Source organism: Giraffa tippelskirchi, chromosome 7, assembly GCF_054371585.1.
Source record: "Giraffa tippelskirchi isolate mGirTip1 chromosome 7, T2T-mGirTip1v1.2.pri, whole genome shotgun sequence".
In the NCBI taxonomy this organism is placed as follows: domain Eukaryota; kingdom Metazoa; phylum Chordata; class Mammalia; order Artiodactyla; family Giraffidae; genus Giraffa; species Giraffa tippelskirchi.
The window spans coordinates 128,606,836-128,622,297 of record NC_137281.1 but is presented as its reverse complement, the minus strand read 5'-3'; the positions used below and the strand labels follow the sequence as shown (position 1 = coordinate 128,622,297).

The 15,462-nt window shown below is 42.3% G+C and overlaps 1 protein-coding gene across 28 annotated transcripts in view; it reads right to left on the bottom strand.

Annotated features, from left to right (window-relative positions):
* FBXO34 (F-box protein 34) overlaps window positions 1-15,462 on the bottom strand; it is a 91,470-nt gene that overhangs the window by 67,995 nt on the left and 8,013 nt on the right. For 21 of the 28 annotated variants that reach the window (XM_081509508.1, XM_081509484.1, XM_081509502.1 and 18 more), the window contains exon 1: window positions 8,622-8,749. The exons of 5 other annotated variants lie outside the window; for them this stretch is intronic. The gene's annotated coding sequence lies outside the window, so the exon portion shown is untranslated. Of the gene's footprint in view, window positions 1-8,162; window positions 8,750-15,462 lie in introns of those variants that run through there. 2 more of the 28 variants (XM_081509485.1, XM_081509499.1) reach the window with 2 other exon arrangements.

Below are 15,462 nucleotides of genomic sequence, written 5' to 3'. Positions count from 1 at the left end.
CTGGTCTTGTTTTTGTTGACTGTATAGAGCTTCTCCATCTTTGGCTGCAAAGAGTATAATCAACCTGATTTCAGTGTCGACCATCTGGTGATGTCCATATGTAGAGTCTTCTCTTGTGTTGTTGGAATAGGGTGTTTGCTATGACCAGTGCGTTCTCTTGGCAAAACTCTATTAGCCTTTGTCCTGCTTCATTCTGTACTCCAAGGCCAAATTTGCCTGTTACTCCAGGTATCTCTTGACTTCCTACTTTTACATTTCAGCCCCCTATGATGAAAAGGACATCTTTTTTGGTGTTAGTTCTAGAAGGTCTTGTAGGTCATCACAGACCATTCAACTTCAGCTTCTTTGGCATTAGTGGTTGGGCACAGACTTGGATTACTGTGATATTGATGACACCACCCTTATGGCAGAAAGTGAAGAAGAACTAAAGAGCCTCTTGATGAAAGTGAAAGAGGAAGAGTGAAAAAGTTAGCTTAAAGCTCAACATTCAGAAAACTAAGATCATGGCATCCGGTCCCATCACTTCATGGCAAATAGATGGGGAAACGGTAGAAACAGTGGGTGACTTTATTTTTCTGGGCTCCAAAATCACTGAAGATGGTGATTGCAGCCATGAAATTAAAAGACACTTACTTCTTGGAAGGAAAGTTATGACCAATCTAGACAGTATATTAAAAAGCAGAGACATTACTCTGTCAACAAAGGTCCATCTAGTCAAGGCTATGGTTTTTCCAGTGGTCATGTATGGATGTGAGAGTTGGACGGTGAAGAAAGCTGAGCACTGAAGAATTGATGCTTTTGACCTGTGGTGTTGGAGAAGACTCTTGAGATTTCCTTGGACTGCAAGGAGATCCAACCAGTCCATCCTAAAAGAGATCAGTCCTGGGTGTTCATTGGAAGGACCGATGTTGAAGCTGAAACTCCAATACTCTGGCCACCTGATGTAAAGAGCTGACTCATCTGAAAAGACCCTGATGCTGGGAAAGATTGAGGGCAGGAGGAGAAAGGGACAACAGAGGATGAGACGGTTGGATGGCATCACCGACTCAATGGACATCGATTTGGGTGGACTCCGGGAGTTGGTGATGGACAGGGAGGCCTGGCGTGCTGCGGTTCATGGGGTCGCAAAAAGTCGGATACGACTGAGCGACTGAACTGAACTGTGATATTGAATGGTTTGCCTTGGAAACAAACAGAGATCATTCTGTTGTTTTTGAGCTTGTATCCAAGTACTGCATTTTGGACTCTGTTGACTATGAGGGCTACTCCATTTCTTCTAAGGGATTCTTGCCTGCAGTAGTAGATGTAATAGTCATCTCAATTAAATTCTCCCATTCCGGTCCATTTTAGTTCACTGATTCCTAAAATGTCGATGTTCACTCTTGCCATCTCCTGTTTGACCACTTCCAATTTACCTTGATTTATGAACCTAACATTCCAGGTTCCTATGAAATATTGTTCTTTACAGGATCGGACTTTACTTCCATCACCAGTCACATCCACAACCAGGCATTGTTTTCGCTTTGGCTCAGTCTCTTCATTCTTTCTGGAGTTACTTCTCCATTCTTCTCCTGTAACATACTGGGCACCTACCAACCTGGAGAATTCATCTTTCAGTGTCGTATCTTTTTGCCTTTTCACACTGTTCATGGGGTTCTCAAGGAAAGAATACTGAAGCAGTTTGCCATTCTCTTCTCCAGTGGACCACGTTTTGTCAGAACTCTCCACCATGACCTGTCTGTCTTGGGTGGCCCTACGTGGCATGGCTCATAGTTTCATAGAGCTAAACAAGGCTGTGATTCATGTGATCAGTTTGGTTAGTTTTCTGTGATTGTGGTTTTCATTCTGTCTGCCCTCTGATGCGGAGAAGGAAATGGAAACCCACTCCAGTACTCTTGCCTGGAAAACCCTATGGACAGAGGAGCCTGGTAGGCTGCAGTCCATGGGGTCACGAAGAATCAGACACGACTGAGCGACTTCACTTTCACTTTTCACTTTCATGCACTGGAGAAGGAAATGGCAACCCACTCCAGTGTTCTTGCCTGGAGAATCCCAGGGACAGGGGAGCCTGGTGGGCTGCCGTCTATGGGGTTGCACGGAGTCGGACATGACTGAAGTGACTTAGCAGCAGCCCTCTGATGGATAAGGATAAGAGGCTTGTGGAAGCTTCCTGATGTGGACTCACTCAATACTCCCTCCAATCTATTCTCACATGGACATCCTGTTTTACAGAGGTTGGATAGCTAAAAACTACATTTTTCAGATGCCCTTGAAGCAAAGGTTTCACATAAGACCAAAGTGTGGCCAAACAGATCACTTAAGATATGGAGTAAAAAGTAACGTGTAATGATATTCTTGCCCAAAGAAGTCAAAACTTCTGCCATGTACAAATCAGTTTTCCGATTCAACAACACAGCCCATAACGGCAGTAGCCCCTTCTCAGGCAAGTTCTATAATGTCCTTGTGGGGTTCCTTCCAAGAAACTCAGTCTAATCTGTTCACTCACTCTACTCAATGTTTATCTCTTTCTTAATAAATCCCATTTGCTACAACTACTTACAGCAGATGCTCTTGCTACAGATTCTTGTAAATAAGTACAAAGTAAACAGGGATGTAAAAAAAGCACCATCCTGGGGCTTCCCTGGTGGTCCAGTGGTTAAGAATCTACCTTGCAATGCAAGGGATATGGGTTTGAGTCCTGGTCAGGGAACTAAGATCCCACATGCCATGGAGCAACTAAGCCCATGTGCCACAACAAAGATCCTGCATGTACAACTAACATCCAACACAGACTAATAAAAAAAAAAAAAAAAAAAAGCACCATCCTATTAGCAGTTAGAAACCTAACAAGAGTTAACAGCTTATGGATAAAGATATAGGGGCTTGACCTGGAAAGCATTATAACTGAAAAGCCTAAAAGGCTAACAGCCAGATTACAAGGAGCACAATAAAGAGTTAACAACAGAGCTTTAGACAGACTCACAGATCTAGAGAACAAACTAGTGGTCCGCAGTTGCGGAGGGTGAGGAGGATACACAGGGGTAGAGAAGTAAGAGGTATAAACTATTAGGTAAAAAACAAGCTACAAAGATATATTATATAACACAGAGAGTATAGCCAATATTTTATAATAACTATAAGTGGCGTATAACCTTCAAAAATTGTAGGACTTCCCTGGCAGCCCAGTGGTCAAGACGCCACACTCCCAATGCAAGAGGAGCGAGTTCACTCCCTGGCCAGGGAACTAAGACCCCACATGTTGTGCAGCATGGCCCCCACCCAAAAAACTGTGATTCAATCATTATATTGTACACTATTGGATACAATTGTACACATTATATGGTAACTTACATAATATTGTACAGCAACTATACTTCAATTAAAAAAAAAAAAGAGGTTTGGATAGTTGGATCTGGAAGAGAAAGAATTGCCAGCAAAGCTGATAAATCAGGAGAAATAAGAGACAAGAACCAAGAGAGGAGAGAATTCAAAAAATCTGTGCAACTAAATACCAAAGATGACAAACTGGGTTAAGACTCATTTTTCATATTACTTCCTTTCTCAAAGATTGTCCTGTATAAAAAATAACGCTCAAGCTCCCTCCAAAATTGGGCCCCTTGTCTGCTACGGTTTCTTTACGCCATATATTTTCCTTTGTTTTCTTTATTTAGGGCTGTCCTGGGTCTCTGCTGCTGCACGTGGGCTTTCTCTAGTTGTGGTGGGCAGGCTTCTCATTGCAGTGGCTTCTCTTGTTACAGAGCACAGGCTCTAGGTGCACAGGCTTCAGTAGTTGGGGCTTAGTTGCCCCACATGTGGAATCTTCTCAGATCAGCAACTGAACCCATGCATTAGTAGGCAGATTCTTAACCACCAGACCACCAAGGAAGTCCTTCTTTTTTTTTTTAATATCACAACTTTTATTCAGTCTTCTTTAAAAAAAAAAAATCTCTTTTTTAGGTCCTAAAATAAAAGTCCAATCCAAGACCCACACCTAAAAAACTTTCACAGCAGTCAAAGTTGCCTCCTCTGAATTTATGTAACATTTATTTATCAGACACCAAACTAAAATCCAAACTAAATTATAAGCTTAAATAGAGCGGGGGCGGTGTTCTTCATTTCTTTATATTCTGAACCCCCAGCATAATGCCATATTCACTGCTAACAAATAGGCCCTTTCAATAGGTAGTTTCAGAAGGGTGGAGTTAAGATTGCAGGAGATTAAAATTTTAACTAAATTGACCTGGAAGGTGCACAAAGAAACTTTCTGTAGGGATGGTGATGTTCTATATCTTGACAGGGTTATGGGTTAAAGAGATGTATGAACTTGTTCAAACTAAGGGACAAGTTAAACTATTTATTTACAAAATAAATAAATAGTTCATGATAGGAATGCTCAAGCAAAGGGTAAAGTATACTTACTCTGAAATACAACCAAAACATAAGATGGATTGATAAAATACATTGACAGAGAGGTTAGAATGTACAGACAGATAAAGTAAATTAGCAAAATAAGAATTATAAAATTTAGGTTGTGGATATTTAGGTATTCAATGTATAAACAATTCCTGCAACTTTTCTGTGATTGAAATTTTCGTGAAAAAATGATAGGGGAAGAAAAGCAGAGTGGAAATGAGGCTGTGAGAGGCTCATATTACTTCAGAAGTTAGTCAATTAAAGGACTGATCTTAAGAAGAAAAGGAAGGTATATACATTCCTCTAGAGGGATGTCTGGATTATTCCTCTTCTCTCTAGCTCCACCTCTAGTCTTAAGACTGACTACACAGGCTAGTTCTGGTCTTGAGTACTTGTTGCCTGAAAGAAAATGCACACTCACTAAGCTCCCTTCATTCTAGAACAATCCAAATCTGTGGAGCCTAAGCGCTTTGTCTGTATTGGGATAAGTAAATCTGTTTCTCATTCTTTTTACCTGAGTTTCTAATACCTCCTTGACTGATCTTTAGACTAAACCTGTGACCAATCTGCGTAACATAAATGGTTCATCCTCTTGGTCCAATTCTTGCCCTTCAGACTCATGGCCCTCCATACCAACAGAATGTTAAAACAAAGGTCACACAGTCCCTGGCTGAGGACCTGGCAGAGAGTACCCCAAAAATGCTTGCTGTATGAGTAAAACCCATGCTTGATAATAACACGATACATAAATAGAGCTCAGTTTCACATTTAAATCTACATTGTGTTGAGGGTTGAAAAATGTTTGTGCTAAGTGTCTGGAGCTGGACATTTAAAAAGGGAAGGTCTGGAGCCTCTTCTGTGGAAAGTAAACTAGAAGATGGAGCTAGAAACAAAAGGGTGACAAACTCTTTCAACTGACATTAAGAAACACCTATATTTAAATCATTAATGCTTTCCCCAGATAATGCAGTATGTTCATCAGCTTCAAAGTACCATAAACATGAACTAAAGGGAAGGAAGATAAATTATGCATGGGTAAGAATTGACAGGAATTCAATTTCCAATGACCTAGATGCGTTTGGAGTTCATTTGCTCTTTTTTGTTATTGTTGCTTCCAAAGGACTGCAGATTATGCACTTGCTGAATTTTGCCTTTGTCACACATGACCTAACAAGGAAGGCATTCATTCTACCATAGTAGCTTCTCTCAAGTGTCTGGTTCTAAACAGCTGCAAATTTTGGAAGATAACACTGAATGATGTCTCTAACCATTAGTATGTTCTCTCCCCAACAAATATGAAAATAAGATTAAGGTTTACTCGAGTATCAAAACTGCACAAGTTAAACTGGCTGAGCATTAATTTATTAGAAAATGAAGTAAAAAATGTGTATAAGAATTTAAGTTCTACGTGTTAATAGAATAGTTGATCCAATAAACATATCCTAAAGAATTTCTAGTACTTTTATTGTTTACGTTTGCTTTTATCTGTCAGAAAGATGCTGTATGATTGGCTAATTTAGTCCCTTAAATACAGCAACTGGATAAAATAACAAAATAATACCGATCTCAAATAAATTTCCAGTTATAAGAAGTAAAAGCTGCTTCCTAGTCCCAAAACTGCAAGGCCTGGGTGAAAAATAACCTGCCCAAAGTAGAAACAAACTGTAAAAATGTTTATGTGTTATGGCTGGTTTAGTTATACAACTATTCAAAGCTGGTTCTTTAATACTTTTCACTGTCTCTCAGTCATATCAGAATACATGAAGACATTTATTCACCACCTATCAACTCATTTTCCATAAAAAAAAAAATCATTAAACTGCTAAACACAGTGGGGGGGGGATGCATTGCCAAGGAGAAGCTCTTTTATTATCATTATTTATGACAAGGAGGCCTGGCGTGCTGCGACTCATGGGGTCGCAAAGAGTCAGACATGACTGAGCGACTGAGCTGAACTGATGTGTCTTTCAACTTACACGCAGTTTGACTTTCACCCCTTCCCATGTACACTAGTACGTTTAATTTACACACATCCATGTGGCCTCCCCCAGAAAGGCTCATTGAAAAAGATACATTAAAGTGTCCTTTTTGTACCTCCTTCAACTCCATTACATAATTATCTTGTCATGATCCTTTCATTTTAAAGAATAGCTTGGTTAACACCCTCAGAATTAGCAATGTCATTGTTAATTTGGTACTTATTTATCAGTCTTGAGGATCCAAAAAACCAAATTATGTCTTCAGAGCCTTAACACTGTCACCACACAATTCCTAATGTTTTAAAATATGTATACTGTAATTTTCAAACAGTACACACAATGCTGTAGAATGTCCAAAGTATGGTGAGTATTAAAATGAGATTTACAAGAATATCTTGTTTTGTAAACTTCCAGTCAAATCTAACAGTAATTAACAAGGGTAAATTTCTGCTTTCATTTTCTGTGTAAACAGAAACACAGCACAACTTCACCAGCATGTTGATGCAAAATCTAGAGACACACTACCTTTTCAATCACCTTTAAAGAGCAAATAAAAGAAGGAAGTATTAACAACAGAAAACCCCTAATAAGTCAAGGTCAGTGGGGAGGGACTGAGGACTCCCATCCTAGCGTCCTGCTGAAGACACTAAATTGCAATTATGCTTCAATTTTAGCCATCTACCTCTCAAACTAAATCCTATTTAAATGGTTTTATAAAAAGGAAGAAATGAGCAAAAGTACTGATATGCTGTAATACTTGAGGCTAGTAATGGCAGGTCCTCTTCTAGCCTGATCTCTTTGGAAAGCTTCGGAAGAAAAGCAGTATTTACAGACAAGGCATTTTAAAAAATTCTGTAGCTTCATATTTGCAAGCACTACAGACAAAATTTTAGTTACTTGTCCAGGCAAGCAGTTCCTGGTATATATTATTTTACTGTTACACCCAGTCTTAGTAGGAAAACAAGAAAAAGCCTTTTTGGTGAGCTATAACCGCAGGAAACCCTCAATTATCCATGGGTAGGGACAACCTGGATAAATTAAATCCCCAGGTAATTATTATTTAACAATAATATTGGATTAATTCAGACCCCCTCCTTTCCTTTTTAGAAAAGGAAAAGTTGACTTAAAAGCCGCTCTCTTCCAGGCCACTCTCTTAACAACAAAAGAGCAAATGGGAAGATAAATTATTTCAAAATTGTCTAGCAACTAAGAGTAAGGAAATCATCAGCTCTCAAATTGGTTCTTTTCAGCAATTCCGATCACAAGCCATCAAACTACGAGTTAAGCTCTCTGAAAAGCATTTAGATCAAACACCCACCACCTACCCCCACCAAAAAAAAAAAATCCTCCTGATTGAGTTTTACCTAAATCAAATGGGTCTTACATTGAACTCTGTAACAATGCTTGTTCGAAATGAAGTTAAAGAACTTGACAACTACTACATTAAAATTGTAAAATGCTGATATCGAACAACTTTCTATTCAAATTCTCTGGGACCCCAGGCGTTGACAGAAGCTTGAATTTCCTTTCTTTCCCCTCCCGGTCCTCCCGGCCCTTCTGCGCGCCAGGGTTCCCACCAGGGCCTGCAGTGACATCACAGCTCATCTCCTCGTAACCCCTGACGTCACATACACGCGGACCCACAACACTGTGACTTCATCGCGGACTGGTGCGGAACCGCAGTCGACCTGCACCAGCCCAGAGGCCAGAGAAGCCTCCGAGCTTCCGTCCCGCCCGGTCCCCAAAGGTTAAGGACAGGCGCCAGCTCACCTGCGCTGAGACAGGGAAGGACGGAGCGGCCGAGCCTTGGCGGGTGCGACCGGGCAAAACAACCCCCACGCAGGGCCCGACTTCCTCACCGGCCGCCAGTCCCGGGGGTGGGAGAGACGATCCCGAAACTCCTCACGGCCTATCCCGGATCTCCTCGGCTTCAGCCCAGACCCGGGACCCCGTTCCCGCCCGCCGGCCCGCCTGACCCTCCGAGCCCCGCGGGGGCGCTCAGCGCCCGGCCCGGGTGCAGGCGGAGGCCGTCCCCGGACAAGGTGCAGGCCACCGAGTCCCTGCCCCAGACCGAGCCCCGGACAGGCGGGCGGCACCCCCGCCCCCACCCGCCCGGCGCCCCAAGAGCGCAGGCGGGCGGCGGGAGGGGGCGGGGAGCGGCCACGGTGGCCGCCGCCGGACCCCGACCGCGCTGCTCTCGTGCCACGCCCCACCCCGGCCCGGACCCACCTGCGCTCCTGCCCCGGCCGGGGCCTGGCCCGGGGCTGCACACCCCTACACAGCGGCGGCGGCGGGAGGCCTGGCTCGTTCCCCACCGCTGAGACAGACCGAGCGCCCAGCGCGGCGCGGCGGAGCCCAACGCTCGCCCCGAAACCCATTTGTTTGGCTAAAACGGCGTGACGTCACGCGCCGGCCCAATCGACGGTTGGCCAGGGGAGGGGCCGCGGAGCCAGGGTCACAGCGCCCTCTGCCGGGGTTCTGCGGCACTTCGGGCGCTGGGGATTCAGAGTGGGGAACTTAAACAGGGAGAAAACCGGGTGAGGCTTCTTCGGGCCCCCAAGTGGTGAAGAGTGAAAACTCGAGCAGGACCTGTAGAGAAAGGACTCAACTCCTCAAGCTAGCCAGAATGGTAGTAAACCAGGGTTCAACAGTCAGTAGCAATGGCTAGTCTATTAATACTCGTGGGTGGATGTGGGTGGAAGTATATAAATGGTGTTAAATTACTGATAGATAACCTGGTAGACTTGGGTTCAGATTTTGGTTCTGCCACTATCTGGGGAAGCTGGGCTTCAGAGTTCTTATTTGTAAAATGAAGGGATTAGGAATGTCCCTTATGTTCTTTTCTATACAAATAAAGGCAGGAATGCGTGCATGCATGCTAAGTCGCTTCAGTCGTGTCTGACTCTTGTGACCCCATGGACGGTAGCCCGCCAGGCTCCTCTGTCCATGGGATTCCCAGGAAAGAATACTGGAGTGGGTTGTCATGTCCTCCTCAATGGCAGGAATACCTACCAGCAATCTGATAAACTTTGAGATTGACAGTCTCAAAATGTGATCTTTAGAAGAGTAAGGGATTGTAAATGATGACTACAAAAGAGGTTTTTGGTATTTTATTTAATACTTTCAAATGAGAGTGCCAGTGAAGGCTATTTTATACTCAGCCTTTAAACTGATAATTGTGTTCACTGTAAAAATAATTTTGACCACATCATAAAACAGGACAATAAAAGAAAAAAACTCCTTCACCCTAACACAGGCACTCAGCATTCAGCTTATTTTCTTTTAGACATTTTCTCATGCATATTTATTTTACAATGTTGTGTTCAGAGTGTACACACAATTTTGGATCCTTGTTGGTTTGGGGTGCTTTTTTGTTTTCATTTTTGCATTTATAACTTTTTTCCTAGTTCTACATAAGCTTCATAAACACTTCAGAAGCTGTGTAAAATTATATTAAGTGAACACACAAAATTACCAAATTCTTCATTCTCAGACTTATTTCCTTTATGACATTATAAGGATACCATAGGACATTTTCATGAATGTAAATTTTTTAAGATAAATACCCAGAAATGGAATTTCTAGGTGAAAGAGTATTGCCATTTTTAAAAGTCGCACCCTCGTGGTAGTTTGCAGTCACTTTCATGGGTCATTTCTTCCAGGTTTCCTTTGACCAATCATCTTGCTTTCCCTGTTTCTGAGTCTGTATTTGATATTCCTCAGGGTCCTCCCGTGTGTGCGTATCTTTTAGCCATGATGAATTCTAGCCCAGAGACTTATGGGCAGCTGACATCACTAACTGTGAGGTGATGCCCCCTCTCTTTTGACCTCCAAGGAGCCTTTTCTGAGCATGGATAGGCAGGGAGTTTTCCTTAACTCTGAAAATGAGGAATATGTGGTCTCTGACCTGTGGCGCTGGTGGTAAAGAACCCCCCCTGCCAATGCAGGTGATGTAAGAGAGCAGGTTCGATCCCTGGCTTGGGAAAATCCCCTGGGGCAGCGCATGGCAACCCACTCCAGGGTTCTTTCCTGGAGAATCTCATGGTCAGAGGAGCCTGGCGGGCTGCAGCCCGTAGGGATGCACAGAGTCGACTGAAGTGACTTAGCATGCACACGTCTTCTATCTGGAAAGGCCCTGGACTCCTCCATTATCCTGCTTTTATGGAGTTCCTACTGTTTTGGAGTTTCTCTCCTCAGGGGAGAGACTATTCAGCCTGGGGCCCATCTATCTCCTGCCTCATTATTAGAGCCAAACTGAGCAAGGACCCCAGAACTCTTACCATATCACTCACTGTACTGTTCCTGGACATTGCAGATGGGTTAAAGACACTGAAACTGCAAAAAACACAAATATCAAAATTAAATGACAGTGGTTTCCATGTGGCCAGTACATCTTCATTGTAAGGGTCTGATTAAAGACTGTCTGGTCTAATGCAGTGTTTTTCCAACTGTCTCTGATTGAGAACCAGTCGTGCAGGGTTTTTTTTTTAATATTTAATGCATTTTGAACTATTTTGTAAAATGTAGTATAACTGACTAAAACTTCTAGAAATGTGAGATTGTTGTTTAAAACAGCCTAAATTCTTGATTATTAAACTCAGCACACATAAAGTTACTCTGTCAAATTGCTAGTAAATTTCTGAAACTCTTCCTCCTATTTCTGCTCTTATCATGGACTGACTCTAAAGCTGCCTAGTGAGCCACACTTTGAATAGCACCAGTCTAAGAGAAAAATCAGAGTAGGAGGCAGGGAAACCACTTGAGACAAGTTCTTTGATTCTGTTTTTCCATCTGTACAGTGGGAATAAACTTCGAAAAAAGCTAGTAGAGCCAGTGCAATGCCTCATACGTGGGAGGGAGTTCCCTGGCCTGCTTGGGTACCATTGTGGCACAATGGGGTTATGGGATTGAAGCAGTGCTGACAGAAGAACAGATTAAGGGACTTCAGGGGGCACAGCAACTGAGAAGGTCTAAATATTATAAAGTATTGCTATATTACTTTGGTTATTTCATCAATGATTAGAACTTAGTCATCTCAAACCAGCAAGCAAACGTCACATTAAATTAAGACCCAGTTCAATGGACTTGTTTGTATAGACCCAGACTCTCCGTTCAGATAAAAACTAAGAACCTATCACGACTCCTCAATAGCTCACTCCTACCTCAAAAGGAAAACACATTCTGATCTTCCTCCACAACCCCAGACTCTTAACCCAACCTACTTCTTCCATTCAGGACAGAGGAAACCAAAAGGCAGGCTCCCCTGGACTTTGTCTCTAGGCTCCTCTTTACTGCAAAACTAGCTTCCTGGGTATGATTATGATTTTCCCTTCCTAGTTCACTGTATTACCATGAAGCTCAAACAAGTGAGAAAAGTGAAAGTGCTTTCCAAAATTTAAAGTTTACACAGGTTAAGGCATGCAGTTAACCGCTCCTTGAATGAAGTCATTGGAGCATGTGTGAAGCACTGAGCTTATGCCCAGGGTGTGCACGGATGAAGCATGGTGATGGTGATGGGAGACAGCAGAGGCTAGTCAGCCAGGAGAAAGAACCTCATTCATGATAAACAGAAGAGCAACTAAAGGGAAATGGACCAGGGCAGCAAACTGCCTAGAAAGATGAGTATATCTTGTAATTTATTATTGTTGTTCAGTTGCTAAGTCATGTTCAATTCTTTACAACCCCATGAACTGCAGCACACCAGGCTTCTCTGTCCTTCACCATTTCCCACAGCTTGCTCAAACTCATGTCCATCGTGTCGGTGATGCCGTCCAACCATCTCATCCTCTGTCTTCCCCTTCTCCTCCTGCTTTCAGTCTTTCCCAACATCAGGGTCTCATAATTTTGAAAATAAATTTAACTTCTCCAAAAAAAAGTCCCTTAGATCAACTTGCTTTATGGTGACCTACACACTTAAAAAGGGAAGTAAAAGACAACAACCTCTTCTAGGGAAATGCCAAGGCAAAATCGAATCAAGGTCTCAGGTCGTCCTCCCTCCAAGGTATTGCCCTTAAACAAGCCCATTGTTGTTAAGTGCCCTTTGACCTTTCAGCAACATTCAGATGATGGCTTCTACAACACCAACACAAAGATCCATAGCAATTTCCCCTTCCTCAATTTCTCTCCATTCTGACCCTATCTTGGCTGAAATGTTACCTCCTCAGAGCTTTCTCTAACTCTCTGTGCAGTATTTCAGCCTTGTCACTTTCCTTCACAGAATCCATGCCTGACAACAATGGGCACCCAATATGTATCTGTCGAATTATTTAAAATACTCATACCTACTCACACCAAACAATTTAATCCAGGATGCATAAGTTCATCATCAATGGATGATTAATAAAAATAACCAGAGTAGAAGGTCTTATACAGTAGAAGTAGAACCTGAATAAAATCAAAACCTAAGGTCTTAGTACCAGAAAATGACTAAAAGTAGGAACATCCTGTAAAACCCCATCAACCAGTCATGATTTTGGTGCTTCCATACAAATTACCTTTGATCAAATTTTATGATTCACCAATTAATCAGATATATTAATATATCATATTAAATATATATCATTATATTAGTAATATATTAATTATTATATAATTAATACATTTGCCTTATAATAATATAAACATAAGGATATTTATATTAATACTACCCACCTGGCATTTAGGCAGGAACTAGCATTCATCAGGTAATACCAGGTAACTCATTCTTACATCTTTCATATTTTTGATAAGGCTCTGATCTGTTTGTTGAAAAATGGCAAGAAAAAAAAATGATAGGGGAAGGGAGAAGTCACTGTCCATTGGCTGTCTATAAAATAGCAATTTTCCTTTTCTTCCTTGCTAACAGAATTGTGAGCTTAGGCACACACACACTTTCTGTGTGTTTCAGGAGAGATGGGCCCAGATCCATGGGATGAACAATGACTGACCTAAGCCAGTGGTTCTCAGTGGGGGGATAGATTTTGTCCCCCAGGGGACATTCAACAACGTCTGAAGATATTTCTGATTGCCACAGCTTGGAGAGAATTGCTACTGGCATCTAACAGGAGAGGCCAGGAATGCTACTCAACAGCTTACAACAGTTCAGCAAAGAATTATCCCTCCCCAAAAGCCAAAGGTGAGAAACACTGCAGCAAAGTCATCACTTCAGTGGTCCCGAACTCTTTGTCGGGGATTGGTTGAGGCATGGGTGTGTGATGCAAATCTACCTAATAAAATGCAAAGGGAAGTTTACTGAGATATACCTGAAAAAGGTTTTTCCCCCCAGGCTCCATCTGTCCATGGGATTCTCCAGGCAAGAATACTGGAGTGGGTTGCCATGCCTCCCTCCAGGGGATCTTCCCCACCCAGGAATTGAACCCGAGTCTCTCATGTCTCCTGCATTGGCAGTTGGGTTCTTTACCACTAGCATCACCTGGGAAGCCCAAGATATATCCAGAAAAGGTTTTTCTTACCTTTAGTAAAAAGACATTATTTTCTGCTGAAATGCATTACTTTCATAAATAAAATTATACTTAAGAACAAGAAAAGAGAGAAAAACACACAAGAAGAAAAAGTTTGTCCTCTGCTGCTAGATACTGTGCCTGTGTGTGGTGCCTGGTAGTGCGACTGCCATCTTGGAATCATGAGAGATGTTAGCTGCAGACAACGTGAGAGAAGGGCGAAGCAGAAAGATGGAAGTATCTTGCATCCTTGATGCCATAATTGAACTTCTGATTAAAATAATCCTTGAGACTTCTTTTTATATAAAATAATAAATTGTATTACTCTTTAAGACATTATAGGACTTCCTAAAAATTTTGAAAATAGAAAAAACATCTTAGTACATATATGCGTATGCTGTGCCATACTAAGTCACTTCAGTCATGTCCGAATCTTTTGCGACCCTATAGACTATAGCCCACCAAGCTCCTCTGTCCATGCACTTCTCCAGGCAAGAATACTGGAGTGGGTTGCCCTGCCCTCCTTCAGGGGATATTCCCAACCCAGGGACAGAACCCGCATCCCTTATGTCTCCTGCACTAGCAGTCAGGTTCTTTACCACTAGCGTCACGTAGGAAGCCCATATGTGTGTATATGTACACACACACACACACACACACACACACACACACACACACACACACACACACACACACACACACACACACACACACACACACACACACACACACACACACACGAGCTTCCCTGGTGGCTCAGATGGTAAAGAATCTGCCTGCAATGCCAGTGACCTGGGTTTGTTCCCTGGGTTGGGAAGAGCCTCTGGAGGAGGGCATAGCAACCCACTCCAGTATTTTTGCCCAGAGAATTCCATGCACAGGGGAGCCTGGTGGGCTACAGTCCATAGTGTCACAAAGAGTCGGACATTACTGAAGCAACTTAGCATGCACACACACACACTTATATTCATGGATGGGAAATTGTTGTATAGGAAATAAACCAATGTGGTGGGGGGACACTAACCTACTTCTTTGGGGGCAAGCACTACTATAGTGTAATAATAAAATAATTTTGTTTTGCTATGCTTCTGAAATAATCCTAAACTAATGATACTAGAAGTTGATAAAACCGGTGGGAAAAGAATCTGTCTGTGAATGCATGTTTGTGTTCTTTAAATAAATGAGTAGGAACTCGTGACACTTTGAAATCTTTAAGAAAATGATATTTTCAAATCATTGACATTTACTTGGGGGAGCCTGAGGCATTAGCACAAAACTTGCCAGCCTGTCCTTCTTCCTCAGCTTTAGCACACCAAATTCACAGGCACCTGCTGTAGCAAAGGAAAGGCTGCCTGGCTAAAGTAATCTAGTTACATCAGCTTGCTAAAATGGTCCAGGGCATTAATTTTGCTCAAAAGTGAGCTCTTTAAAAAAAATGCCACCAACATATTCTGCAATTTTAGGATTTGCTGACATTTTCCACCAAGCATAACTATGCTCTTACTGCCAAGTCTTACTTTGAAATACTAAAGTTACTTTGCAAAAAGTACAGAGCTCAGTTACCAGCACTTCCTTGCTAAATCATTTGTTTTATCAATGAGTAATATACTAATATTACATTGATGAACTAG